General features: G+C 40.2%; 1 protein-coding gene across 1 annotated transcript in view; it reads right to left on the bottom strand.

The window, feature by feature from the left end:
- The window catches only part of AGBL1 (AGBL carboxypeptidase 1), a 794,103-nt gene that overhangs the window by 396,728 nt on the left and 381,885 nt on the right, over positions 1-15,490 (bottom strand). The gene's annotated exons all lie outside the window — the stretch shown is intronic.

Genomic DNA, 15,490 nt, shown 5'->3' on the forward strand with positions numbered 1-15,490 from the left:
TTCCCACGGATGAGAAAACTCTAAAACCTGACGGCTTTTTGCTGGTAGCTGCAGTAGTAAATTCAGGCAATCTGGGATAAATGTCAGGCTGCTTTCTGGGATAAAATGCCTCTATCAAGCTACCAAAATATTATTAAGAGGGGTATGGGATTTTGCTGTAGGGAGAAGGCCTTCTCTTCTCCTCTCCCTACCTCCTTCATAAAGTGATGCCAGACAAGATGGATTCTGTATTATTAATACCATTGTGCCTGTATTGGATTTGAAGATTCTGGTACATGCATCTATATTTAATTTAGGTTTCTGCCTGTTGATGTGGAGAGGGGAAAATGTATGTTTAGGGGGAATAGCTCTGTATATTCTACCACACTGAACACTGTAATTTTACAAGTTTTGTGCTCCCCTACACCTTTTCATATCTTGAGTGCATATTCATTCAACAAATAGTAATTGAATCCCTAGGTACTCTTTCAGAAGCTGGAGATAGTGAATGGACATGACAAAGTTTCTAATATCAAGAAACTACCTTAGAGAGGGGAAGACATGTAATAAACACACCATTGAACATGTACCATGTCAGATGGTGCTAAGTGCTGCAGAAACAATTAAGCAAGGCAAAGCTGATAGAGGGTGCCATGTGGGGCAGGCTTTATGATATCCATTGGTCAGGGCAGCCCCCTCAAATAAGATGACATTCAAGCAGAAGCAATATGTAGATATCAGGGAGAAGAGCACTTCCAGCAGAAGGAATGGCCAGTGCAAAGGGAATAAGTCTGTGACTTGCTCTGTGTATATCCCCAAAAAATCAAGGAGGCCAGCATGGCAGAAAAGGTATGGAGGGTCAGAAAGGTAGTAGGCTCACATCTTGAAGAATGTGTTGTTTCATTCAGTAAGAACACTGGCTTTTATTGTGATTTAGGTGGAACCATCAAAGGATTTATTTATTGAGTATCTACTTTTGCCTGCCTTTCCTCTACACACTAGGATGTGACAAAGGGTATATAACAGGACAGGTGAGGTTCATGCTGTCCTTGAACTTCTACACTGGCTAAGTGCATCCCAGGTACAGGAGGCAAAGACCTGAAAGGCACAGTCCTGCCACAAAAGAGTTCCTGGTGTAGTTGGGGAGACAGGAAAAGTAAATAGATGTTTACACTGCAGGATCCTAAGGGAATGCACAGTCACTGTGGGGTACCTCACACTCACTAGGAGAGATAAGGAAAGTTCCCCCAATGCAGCTGAACAGATGACAGTCTGGGAGAGAGACTAGAAAGATGCTCTAGGATGGGGATGGAAGCAGCACAAACAGAGGAACAAAAGAATGACAACTCAGCCAGCCCAGAGACCTGAAAACAAGATTTTCAGCATGATGGGTGTATAAAGTGAGGATGAAGGGAAGTGGAGAATTCCAGGAATGGTAGGAGATGAGTCTGGAGCTTATGCTCAGATCATTCCTAAGATATCCAATAACTCCGCGGGCAGAGCTAACCTGGCTGGGAGAGGCTCCTCCACCAACGGGAAGAGGCCCTCTTTCAGGAGGAAGGAATGGATTCAGTAAGAGGCTAGTTCAGGTAGAGAATTATAAATAATAATATAATAAATATAAGTAAGACAGATTTCATAGGGCCTTGAATGTCAGGCAGAGGAGAGTTCAAAATTTATACATTGAGGATTACAAGCCATTGAGTATTAACCATAAACAAAATGAAAAGACAACCTATGAGATGGTAGAAAATATTTGCAGGATGGGACCAACAACAGACTAATTTCCAATGTACACAAACAGCTTGTACAGCTCCATATAAAAAAAAGACAACCCAATCAAAAAATGGGCAGAATACCTAAACAGACATTTCTCTAAGGAAGACATACAGATGGTCAAAACACACATAAAAAGATATTCAACACCTGTAATTATTAGAGAAATATTTTTTAAAAAACTACAATGATGTATCACCTCATATGGGTCAGAATGGCCATAATCAAAAAGTCTGCAAATAATAAATGCTGAATTCATTTTTTGTGTGGAGTCCTAATAATGGTATTGGGGAAATAAAAATAATTAAATAAATAAATAATAAAAATACAAAAAATAAAAGATCAAAACTCAGACATCAGTAAAGATTGACAAATTTGACTACACAGACATTTAAAACTTTTGTTTAAAAGATTCCTTTTCTTGGGAGTTCCCATCGTTGCACAGTGGAAGCGAATCGGACTAGGAACCATGAGGTTGTGGATTCCATCCCTGGCCTTGCTCAGTGGGTTAAGGATCCGGCATTGCCTTTAGCTGTGGTGTAGGTCGCAGATGTGGCTCAGATCTGGTATTGCTGTGGCTCTGGCATAGGCTGGCAGCAACAGCTCTGTTTGGACCCCTAGCCTGGGAACCTCCATATGCTGCTGGTGCAGCCCTAAAAGGACAAAAGACAAAAAAATAAATAAACAAATAAAATAAAAAAATAAAAAAAACCATTTTCTTAAAGTGTGAAATTAAAAACAACAATAAATGCTGGAGAGGATGTGGAGAAAAGGGAATCCACCTACACTGTTGGTGGAATGTAAATGGGTGCAGCCATTGGAGAAAAGTGTGAAGTTTCCTTAAAAAACTAAAAATAGAAATACCATATGATCCAGTAATCCCACTCCTGGGTATATATCCAGAAAAGACAAAGAATATAATTTGAAAAGACACATCTACCCCACTGTTCATAGCAGCACTATTCACAATAGCCAAGACATGGAAGCAACCTAAATGTCCAACAACAGATGAATGGATAAATAAGATGTAGTATATGTGTGTATATGTGTATATATATATATGTATATATATATATACACACACACACACACACACACGCGTCTTTTTTTAAAAAAATGAAATATAGTTGATTTGCAATGTTACAGGTATATAGCAAAGTTGATTCAGTTTCATATATATATATGTATACACACACACCATGCACACTTTGGAACATTACTCAAACATAAAAAGAACAAAATAATGCCATTCACAGCAATATGGTTGCAACTAGAGATTATCATACTAAGTGAAGTAAGTCAGGCTGAGTAAGACATATGCTACATGATATCACTTATATATGGAATCTAAAAAAAAAAGATACAAATGAACTCATTTACAAAACAGGAACAGACTCACAGTTAAAGAAGAAAAATTTATGGCTACCAAGGTGAGAGGAGGCAGGGGGAGGCGTAAATTTGTGATTAACATATACACACTACTATATATAAAACAGATAAATAGTAAGGATCTACTGTATAGCACAGGGAATTATATTCAATATCTTGTAATAACCTACAATAGAAAAGAATCTGAAATACCTCTGTCTGTGTGTGTATGTGTATACATATATATGGACTTGGAGAATAGACTTGTGGTTGCCAAGGGGGAGGGGGAGAAAGTGGGATGGATTGGGAGCTTGCTGTTAATAGATGCAGACTATTGCCTTTGGAATGGATTAGCAATAAGATCCTGCTGTGTAGCACTGGGAACTATGTCTAGTCACTTATGATGGAGCATGATAATGTGAGAAAAAGGAATGTATACATGTATGTGTAACTGGGTCACCTTGCTATACAGTAGGAAAAAAAATAGCATATTGGGGAAATAAAATAAAAAATAAAAAGAGAAGTCATTGAAGGTTTCGATACATGGTAAATAAATGTGTTTAATCTTTTTTTTTTTTTTTTTTAAGATTGCACCCAGGGCAAAAGGAGGTTCCCAGGCTAGGGGTCGAATGAGAGCTACAGCTGCCGGCCTACACTATAACCACAGCAACACGGGATCTTAGTCACGTCTGTGACCTGCATCACAAGTCTCAGCAGTGCCAGATCCTTAACCCACTGAGCAAGGCCAGGGATAGAACCCACGACCTCATGGTTCTTAGTCAGGTTCATTTCCACTGCACCACAACGGGAACTCCCTAAATGTGTTTAATCTTAATGGTGCCTAAAAGGCAGTCTGTATGCCACAATTCCCCTGTTGATTTGTGGAATGGGCCAATGAAAGAGAAAGGGAGTTATCTGCAGCTTAACATTCTACAGACAAAGCCACGGATACTCCTGACCATGGCACAAACCAAAGTATGACTCTCCTTGTGAGGATCAGGCATGACATTTCTTGGCAGCTCCACTCACATGCATGTGCAGCTCCACTCACGGCATCCAGGAATTTACATCTCAAAGATGGGGAGGCTGCCCTACCTGTATGCACAACACAACCACTCTGCCTAATTTCAGCTGTGGCTCCCACCTTCTCTACACTCTCAATAGGCACATTATATTGAGTATCAACCAATTATTCATTATTTAATCCTTGCAATGAGCCTGTGAGTTGCGTACATGCCTTGGTCTGTTTGGGCTGCTTAAACAAAGTACTGTAGATTGGATGGCTTAAACAATAGATATTAATTTTTCACAGTCGTGCAAGCTGGACAGTCCAAGATCAAGGTGTCTGTAGACTGAGTGTCTGGTGAGGCCTCTCTTCCTGGCTTGCAGACAGCTGCCTTCTTACAGTGTCCTTACATGGCAGAGAGGTGTTTCTGGTGGTCACTTCCTCTTCTTTCAAGGGCACTAATCCCATCATGGGGGCTCTACCCTCATGATGTCATCTAAACCTAATTATCTCCCTAAGGAAGACCCCATCTCCCAACCTAGTACCATCACATGGAGGGCTGAAGCTTCAAAACAGGAATTTGAGGGAGAGGGTACACAAACATTCAGTTGATAACAGTCAATATTCTCCATACTTTTATAGAGGAAACAACTATGCCACTTGGCCAAGAACATGCAGCTAGAAAATGCAGAGCTGAGATTCAACCCCAGGTCTTTCTGGCTCCAAAGCACAGGCTTCTGAATGCAGAATCTCTATTCTACCAGTCAAAAATCTCACCCCTCCTTCAAAGACAGACCATATAGTTGCCTCAGATCTGTCTATAATTCTGTCTGTCCTCTGACCCTTTCTTCTTTGCTTGAATGAAAGATGCTATTGATCATTCAAAATAAATATGTGTAGAGTTTACAGCATAGAATCTGTCACCTAGTTTATTATCATTGTGGTTGTTATTTCTATTATTATTACTACTACTACATTGACCAACTCATATCTATTTTTTGAATCCATTTATTCCTTTTATCCCAGAAATTTGCTCATATATTGTCCCTGATCTTTATTTCTTCTCTCTCTAGAGTCTCTGCATTGGGCTTTAAATCTATTCCCACAGTTTTAACTTTGTGTGTTACATCAAAAACTGCATCTGTAGGCTCAACTTCCCTTTGCTTTGCTATCCCATCATTGCCCATGTACCTGCCCGAAATAGATTCACACAAATAACTTGCCAGCCAATTATATTTAAAATATTTGAAATTGAAAGTACTCTAATCCTCCAAAAATCAGCATCTCTTAACTTTTGTGTTTGCTTTCCAGTTAAGTTTTAAACAGTAAGCTTCCTAGTTACTTAAATTAAAAACTGCAAAATAGCATCTGGCTCTCTTCTCTTCCTTTACCCTCCACAACCAATCAATTGCTAACTATTCTTGTATCTACTTGGCCTCAGGCCCCTCCCTGCAAATCTGATTGCTCCCACATTTGACATTTTTCTTTCTCATTCTGACTTACCTCACATTATATAATAATCTCTAGGTCCATCTATGTTGCTGTAAACAGCATTATTACATCATTTTTTATGGCTGAGTAATATTCCATTGTATGTATGTACCATATCTTCTTTATCTATTCATCAGTCAATGGGCATTTCAGGTTTCTTCCATGTCTTGTCTATACACAGTGCTGCTATGAACAATAAAGTGCATGTATCTTTTCAAATTAGAGTTTTCTCAGGATATATCCCCAGGAATGGGATTCCTGATGCTACGGTAATTCTATTTTTAGTTTTTCAAGTAATCTTCATACTGTTTTCCATCAATTTACACTCCTACCAACAGTGCAGGAGGATCCCCTTTTCACTACCATGCCCTCTCCAACATTTATTTGTAGACTTTTTAATGATTGTCTTTCTGAGTGGTGTGAGATGGCTCTTCACTGTAGTTTTTTTTTTTTTTTTGTCTTTTTGTCTTTTTAGGGCCACACCCGTGGCACATGGAGGTTCCAAGGCTAGGGGTCTAATCAGAGCTGCAGGCCTACGTCAGAGCCACAGCAACACCAGATCCAAGCCACATCTGCAACCTACACCACAGCTCATGGCAGCACTGGATCCCCAACCCACTGAGCGAGGCCAGGCATCGAACCCACAACCTCACAGTTCCTAGTCAGATTCGTTTCCCCTGTACCATGATGGAAACTCCTCAGAAATTCATTGTAGTTCTGATTTGTATTTCTCTAATCATTAGCAATGTTGAGCATTTTCACATGCCTATTGGCCATCTGTAAGTTCTTCAGAGAAATGTCTATTTAGGGCTTCTGCCCACTTTTTTAAGTTGGATTGTTTGTCTTTCTATTATTGAGTTATATGGGATGTCTCCCATGTATAATCAGATACTGAAGACATTTTAGCCTAGACAGTTGTTGGAAATTCCTTTCTTCAAAAGATTCACCTTTCTCTAATATGCTATAGACAAACCTGTCACATTCTCATTTCCAGAAACACTAGGACATCACTCCAGGATTAAGTATCTTCAGTGCTGCTCCTTAACTGCCAAAGATAGGGAAGTTGAGTGCTCAAATTCAGTAATTCAGATGAGTAATTAACTTACCCTTATCTTTACACCAGTTATCTACCCAGCCAGGCCCTCAATTGTGTCAGCTTGCTTAACTCAAGAGTGGTGGCACCTGCTTAAATAGAGTTGAGTTCTGATCTATCCTCTTTTTAGTCAGAGAAGTTACCCAAGTGTGGTCAAAAAAGGAGACAGAAACTCTTTTTAGTAAACAATGATGGCTGAATGGGCCTTGTAAGGTAAGAAAAACAAGTTCAAATGGTACTTTCTGTGTGCAGCTTTGATCTCTCTGGTTCCTACATCACTCGTCCTCCTAGGACATCCTTATATTGATTGACTGTGCTTTTCTTTTGATGTCTTTATGTTGTCTTATAGCTCTTTCTGAAGGCATGTCTTCTTCTTGTCCCTTCAGTCAGCCTCTTGAAGATAAGAACTTAGCTTCACCACTCTCGATATTCCATCCTGAGACTTACATGCACAGTGCTTGGCCCTGACAGGCACTCAATAAGTATTATTAGAACCAAGAGTGTGTAATAGTTCTAGATCTTAAGATTCATTTTCTCCCATTGGTCTGAGTGGTGTAAGGACAGGTCCATCTCACAAAATTAGTGCCTGGTGGTGATGTGGCTGAGACAAATACATGGAAGAAAATCTGGATTCTCATAATAGGAAAAGGGGGAAATTGATTGCAACCAATTTGTTCACTCTATTGATCATCAGACTCAACTGGATCTACTTTTTCAACTTTAGATTTATGGACCTTATCTAAAAACTTCCAAACCAGAGTCTTGCTATGGAGTCTGGGAAATAAATTTTAAGAAACCTCTACAGGTGATCCCAGGTGAGGGGTCAAAGCATTTTAGTCTTCTCTATGCCTTTCTTTACTTCTAACACACAGGAAAGTAATCCAGATATATATTAAAAGCTATGAAGTAATACCTAGAAAGAAATATGAGCATCAAAAAAGCAACTCTGTAAAGATGAAAGTAATTATTTCCAATAAACATTTCTGTCTCCAATCTCATCACAAATAAAAGCAGAGGAGCTCTTGAGATATATAGTTCTGATCTATCTGACTCACCAATACAGATTTATTCTTTTAGATAACATGATGAGCTGGTACATCTTTGAAGGGAGTGAGAAAGCCATTTATCCTCCTGGGTACCCTTGGCCTCATCCTGGAAAAGCTGCATACATAATATCACAAAGAGAAATTCAAAACAAATGGAGGTTTTCTCTCCTGACACAAAATAATCAGAAACTTTGCATCCAGATAGGGAAGAGCAGCATTTGCATTAGTATGATAGGAATGTTAGAAGGATGAGACGCTAAGAAATCCAAAATGAAATTTCTCTCCTGGCACAAAACCTGCTCTCAAATGAGGGCTTCAGAGCATTCACTGGGACAATTCTAATGCAGCTTGTCATGCCAAGGAAGTTGTAGAATGCTTCATTGAGTCTGCCTGGCCCTGGAGAGATCCAACACACCTCTAGCACAGTGTGCAGGGTGTCTAGAGAATGAAAGGAACAGAAGAGCCGGTACAGCCGGCTTTAATCCCTCATCCATTGGTCTGTATGATGGTTTAATACACTCAACCCTCAACTGATTAAATTTTTAAACGTAAAATCAAGGGAAAGGGGATGAAAGGGACAAGGATAGGCAGGGTGCTGGAGGGACTCACTGGTGAGTTCATCTTCCTAAATCGCTTTTGCTCTCCTAAGGTTAGGGCTCGTTTCCTATCTTCTTCCAGCTGTGTATAGTCCTGTTTCCTCTTAATTCACCCACCACTCAGCCCCCTCCCCATCGGCCTCTTTCTCTCTATCCAAGTGTTCTGAAGAAGCCGGCATGATGGATAACAGATGTTCTTTGACATATTGTGTCATTTATCACACAACAGCCCCAATCCCGCTAGCAGGGCCTTTCCCATATGTCACTGTCGGCTTTTGCGCGGCCTCAATGCATCAAGAAGAAATGGTTTAATACAATATGCTGTAATTCCTGAGTCACAGCTCAATGGAGGGGTACGGGATGCTGAGTTTCCTTTCCCTTCCACCTTATTCAATTGTTCCAACTGGCTCCCATTCCTGGCAAATGGAAGAGCAGACTCACCTGAAGCCAGGTGGAGGGGGAAACTGACCACCAAACTGTGGGCCAGGTTGAAAGAAAAACACAAGTCGGTCTCGAGCGGGAGGCAGAAAATGCAACCTGCTATATATTACCACACTCCCTGGCAGGCTCTTGCTTACTTTCTGTGGAGTAAGTTGTCTGCCATGCTTGACAATGAGGAGCATTCAGTGGTGAAGATCTTTCAATCCGAATTGACTCTGGAGTGCACTGCTGCATCCCCAAAGGGAAGACAGTTCACTGCATCAGCCAGAAGGAAGGAAAGTTCTCCCCAACCAAGCCTCCACTTACGACTGTTCTTGCTTTGGCTGAAGCAAAAGGGTTTCAAGGTATTTCCTGTTATAGCCCTTTCATCGCAAAAGTATCACCATGGCAACAAGTCACATCTCGGTAAGCAATAAAGGCTATCACAAGTTCACACACTTTATAGATTTCTTTCTCTCCAGATCTCATGGCAGGCTTGCTAGTCTGCTGGCTTGCCAGAAGGTCATATCTCCCCAGAGTGATGATCTTCAAGTCAGGGAGAGGACCAGTGTGACTATTCTCATCCCCCAGGCCTTTGATTCACACTGTTCCCCTGGGAAGCACAGAGGATGAGGCCCACCTTAACAAGAACACTCACAGAGCAGAACCACAAATTTGTTCATGCTCCAGCTCAGTGCTCCAAAAACAACATCAGCACCCCACCCCTACCTCGCCACCTCCCTGCCATCCCATAGGATAAGGAAAATTTAACATTTTCAGTTTGGGTAACTCATTTTTTTTTCTGATCTAAATTTTCTTTTGGAGGTTTAAAAACAACTCTGTGGGGGAAAACTTCAGTCAATTCATAATGTAAGTCTCTGTTAGAGCTTTCTCCCTCCCCTCTCCTTGCCCCAGGATGGCACCTGTTTATAGGGACCATGAAGGCATAGGGAACAGGGGTGGGGGGGGGTGCTCTGGTTTTGTTTCAGTCCTTGGGCTGCAGATGGCTGGCTTTATCCATGGTTGTGGGCTGTTGGTATCTATTAAAGCAGGTGGCTCTGGTGCTGGCCCAGTTGCTCCTGCCTATTCAAAGATGAGTTTCTTTTTTATTGACCTAGCCATGTGTCTGCTGAGTAATACACACCACATGGCTGGCACCCAATGACAATCAAGCACAGCCTCCTGGCTCCATGGTAACAGTTGACTTAAACCAGGTTGCGCTCCCTCCTACTCTGCCCTTTGCTTTCTCCTTACTTCCTGAGGCTGCTGGGCTCCTAATGTTCCAAACTTCATCAGTCTGTTGTATCACCATCTGCCCCTGCTTCTATGCATTTGACTATATTCCTTTTGATGCACAAAGCTCTTCAGAGCATGACCTGAACTTCTCCTTAACCTCTTCTGATAGTGCCCTCTCCAAAGACCTACCTCACCCCGTCTGCCTGACACTGGCCTGAGGGTTAGTTCCTGCTGGGTGAGTCTCTCCATAAGCAGAGGCTGGCTTAACTTGCCCTGCCAAGTCCACCATAATTACATTCAACCCAGTGAGCTCACCCATTGGCTGAAAAGCTGCTATGTTTGTATTCTGGAGAAAGGAAGCTACCCAATTTCTTCCAGTTACAGAGATACAATGTCTTCTGTACACGTGTGGATCCTGCCACTTAGCCATTTAGTCTCTTTCAGGGGTTAGAGTGGAACCATGGGCCTTTTGGCACAGGTGTCTGGATGGTCTCCCAGAAGCTTGCTCTATTATTGGAACACCTGCCCTCCCATCATCTTCTATGGTTCTCAAAGTCATCAATTAAACAGAATTAGCCATTAGAAGCAGTCTATTCTATGTGCTCATCTCTGCTCACAAGGCCATAAACTTTGAGCAAGAATTGGAGAGTGCTACCGGAATTTTTTTTTCTTTCCTTTCTGTACCATGAGATGTTAAAGATTTTCATTCCAAAGACCAAACACTAGGTCAATATTTTTTAAAAAGTCAGATTTGAACTTCAGTAGTTCAAAAGATTTTTCAACAATCAGTGACAATCATATCTAGACATTCCAATTTATTATATGAACAACCATCAATCTCAAGTCTACTTCATACAGATGGTCACATGACAAAGTGACCACACTGACAGCCCTTTACAAAACAAACCCATCTGCTAGCCTCCATCTGCTGGATTTGAGCACGTGGTCTTTCTTGAGGTCATGTAGTCAGAAGGTCGCTGGCTTTGGCCATCAACTCTGTCTCTAATTGTAAAGCTTACGGCTTTACTCCATCTGTCCCTGACCCTCACTCTAATGTATGACTCTGACTCTGCTGTATTTATTGATCATGTTTCTTGAATTTGTTTCCCACATCTGATTGTTCCACTTAACTCTTGGCATTTCATGTGCTGATGAAAGATACTTTACTTCCAAACCCCTTGGTTTCACTCTCACTTATGATAGTGCTTTGGAGGCTGGTTTCTGCTCTCCAGCTCCATTCCTAATGCATCCATGCTGTGATGTTATACCAAGAGGTCATGTTAAATGCATGGTAAGTGCTCCATCTTGCTTTAGAATATTAATAATGCTGTTCACTAGTTATGTGCCCTAGGGCAAAATACTGGGCCCATTTCCTCCTCCTCTAATAAGAAACCCAATATTAGAGGTGGTCATGAGGAGTAAATGAGATCATGGTCTACAAAATGCTGCATACAGAATGGTTAACACCCATTCACTATAATGAGTCCTGTTATCATTAGTGTTATAATTCTCCATCCCATAGCAGGGGTAAGACAATCACACATGTCAGTTTAGCCCTTGATGACAGGTTATTGACCATAATCTCAACTCCTTCATTAATGATCAAGAAGACTTTTAGAAAGAGATCAACTTTTGAGAATAACAAAATAATATATGACCCAATCATGAGTGTTTTATGTGTATCCTAGCATTTTCCCAGTTGGGCAAATTCCCTTGTTATTTTTTTAAATTACTAGATGCATCCCCCATGAAAATAGTATTAAATTTTCTCACCCAAAATGTCTTAGATCCTGATGAATGATTTTGAAAATATCTTTTGCTCTTTTACTGTCATTATTATGCAGCCTATGAACACACTGTTTCCATTTCATAAAAATATAATATGGCTGCACAGGAATCACAGACAAATTATGGTAGAAAATTAGTCAATAAACTTTTATTATACCAGTCCTTAATGCTTTTATTAATATTGAGGAACTTAAAATTAAGTTCTTTCTAGAGCAAGATTTACTGCTGAAACTCTAGAGATAAAGCTGGCTAGGGCATCTACTAGAGGCCCCATCAGTATCACATTGGCTGTTCTCACCTGGGCTGTATGCATTGATGTAAAAATCCTTCCTAAGTAAACCGAACATTTTTCTATTTATACGACCTCTCTGACATGGCTGCCTGAATGAATGAGCCATAAGGAATATGGCTTTTATAATGGGAGGAATTCAGTCATTTCATGATGTCAGAAAAGAACACGTATGAAGTAAATAATGGTCATGGTTTGAAAATCTATAGACTTCTGTGCTTTGTTCACTGGTACCCTTTTTAATTCTTATCCTCATGCCCATTGAAAATTTCAGTGACTGTGGCTAAACAAAAATTTATGTATCATTTATCTATTCACTCATTCATTCTTTCATTGATAATGCATTAAATACCAAACCCTGAAGAAGCAAAGATAAGACATTTTCCTACAATCTTGGAGTTAATAGTCTTCTTGGAAATAGTCAAGATCAAACATAAGAGCCATAAATACTGATCCATCAGAACAGAGCCACCAATGGAGATTACCTGAAGCATGCACTGTGTTTTATTGGAGTTTTCACACAAAGTCTACATGGGAGAAGCAAAAGGTAATTATCCTGGCCAGTGTTAAATTTGTGAAAAATGGATGATTTTTAAGATATTTTACTAGTTCCAATATTTAAATATTGCTTTAACTCATATATGCTTTTTTTTAGAGTTTATAACTACTCTTGGAAACTAGTGACATCTAGCCAACATGAGTTCCAAATTTGCACACAGAAACAACCAGCCAGAGAAGAGGTACCACTGCCCTATTACCTTTTCCAGTTACAACATCCTCAGTAGGCCCTTTTCAACTATCAGCATGCCAGCCTGGCTACTACAGATATTTCTGCATGCCACTCCCAAGCAAGACTTAAATCACATACAGGGTTTGGTAGGCAAAAGGCTGTGAGGGAGGGAGAGAATCATTGGATAAATCTTGACTTTTAGGCAAATAGATAAAATTTTAGAAGTATATCCCATTAGATGTTGCATGGGAAATACTTATTCAAAAACATTTTCTGTCACTTTTCTATTTATTTATTTATTTATTTATTTAGTATAAGTTGATTTACAGTGTAGTTCCAATTTCTGCTATACAGCATAGTGATCCAGTTACACACACACACACATATACATTTTTTTCTCATACTACTTTCCATCAAGTTCTATCCCAAGAGACTGGATATAGTTCCCTGTGCTGTACAGCAGGACCTCATTGCTTATCCATTCTAAATATCATAGTTTACATCTACCAACCTCAAATTCCCAGTCCATCCCACTACCTCTCCCCTCCTACTCAGTAACTGTAAATCTATTCTCTCTGTCTGCTGCTTTTCTGAAATTCAAATTTAATGGAGTGTCCTGTATTTTTACTTGCAAAATCTACTAACTGTGAACAATTTGGCTTGAGTGAGGGGGGATAGGAAGATCATTCTTGATAAAGTGAATGGTACAAAAAAATAGGGAAAGGGACAATGCAAATTCCTGAGTGAATGGGTGACCCACTCTGCTCAAAACATGTGCGTAGGGAGTACTGGGAAATAATTGGATAAGAACAATAAGACCTTAGTTATATTGGGTATTTTGGGCTAGATGCCATGCAAAACAGTTTACCTAGATTAGCTTACTTTTTTTCTCACAATCCATCTAGCATTATATTCCCTAGTTTATTAAGTGAGGAATCTGGGACTTGGCTGGATTATATTCTTTGTGCAATGACAGTTGATGATTGGGAGAGGCTGGATTTGGCCACAGGTGTCTTAAGCTCCTACTCTTAACCTCCACTAGATAGAGCCACCCATGATAAGCATGGACAGTGAAAGGAGACAGATGGAGAGACAAAGTTCTTAAGAGTGAGATTTGCACTTTTTTTCTAGCTTATCATCCCCAGACCCCTAAACTCTACCCCACTGTGCTCAGTTAGTAATAACTGAAATTATTATTGATGTTCTTGTAAAATGAGCAGCCGTACAAGTCACTTACCAGGACTGGGACTATCTCAGCTTGTTCCAGAATAGGTGGCAGGACCCAGCTAAGTTGGGGGAATTACATGAATATGGGGAGGCAAAAGGAATTGAAAGGACAGGATAAGGTGGTTCCACAAAGGCAGGGGACTGTGGAGAAGGGACCATATCTCGCTTCATTTCTTGAAATGATGGTGCTTGATACATGCCTCTTAACGATCCAATGTAGCCCTGGGTCAGGAACAATGCTGCGGTTTCCTGAACTGTTGGAGGAAGGCAGTAGCACATCACTGGGCTAGTGCTCCATGAAAAGCCAATATTGTTTCTATGAACACCAGCCTTGGGGAGGAAGGCTGAGGTCTAAGCACTGAGACAGAGTTTTTTACTTGAAAGCAATATATATCATCAACATATATTTCTCATTTAACCTCTCTAGAACACAACTTAACACACATGCTCACTGTCCTTAAGTTGAGATAATTTATAAAATTATGAAAACAATAGTCTGCTCAGAATCCCCCTTTCTGGTGAGAGTAACTACAGGGAAAAAAAAAAAAGACAGTTTCAATGGAAAATGTCTAAGTCCAGAGTCATTTGACATAAATTAAAAAAAAAAAAACTTTGGATCTCTCTGCAGATTGATGGTTTTTTCAAGATTTGGAAAGACCAATTTGTTTTATTTTGGTGGAGTTGCAGAGTCTTAAAAAAGATTTTGAAAAGTCCTAATTTTGGTGATTATTTATTCCCTCATAGTTATTTTTCCAGAACCATAAGCAGGGCCTCAAGCACTCTTTCTGAAGTTATTCATGCCTTCCCTCCTCAGTTTTTCTTTAGCTGCTTCATTAAAAATAATTAACTTTGGATACCTACTCCTTATTAACAGCTGATGATCTGCTTTATTTGTAAAATAATAATTTTGAGATCATGGTTGTCAACTAATATTAATTTACTAATATAATTCTTCCTACTAACTTAATGTAACTGCCATTGCAGCAAAGGCCATGCCTCTGGTATGTGTCACTCTGTACAAGGCTTAGCACAGTGGCTGTCACTTAATAGGAACACATTAATTATCTAGTGCTTGAATAGAAAATAGCTAGAACTTTCTTGCTTCCATTCTCTTCTAGCACAGAAAGCCAACCCTGGACAAGCCCACATTTCTCAACAAGAAACTTGCCTCCACAAACCAAGTGGATGCATGTATCCCATTTTATGTCCACTTTTCTTCCTTGAGCTTACAGTTCTACATATTTGCCTATTTTATTACTTATTTTGAGTCCCTTCTTTGGCTTGTCATGTCTGGCACCCCCCCCCCCTTTTTCCTTCACTACATCAGACTGTAGGAATGCATAGTTTGGGCCAGAATAGGAACTTCCACCAAGCTTAGTCACAATAGGATGACACTAGATCCCCCACCCTCCCCAACCCCCCCTCTTCCTGCCACCACAGAAAGG

Source organism: Phacochoerus africanus, chromosome 2 (assembly GCF_016906955.1).
Source record: "Phacochoerus africanus isolate WHEZ1 chromosome 2, ROS_Pafr_v1, whole genome shotgun sequence".
Lineage (NCBI taxonomy): Eukaryota > Metazoa > Chordata > Mammalia > Artiodactyla > Suidae > Phacochoerus > Phacochoerus africanus.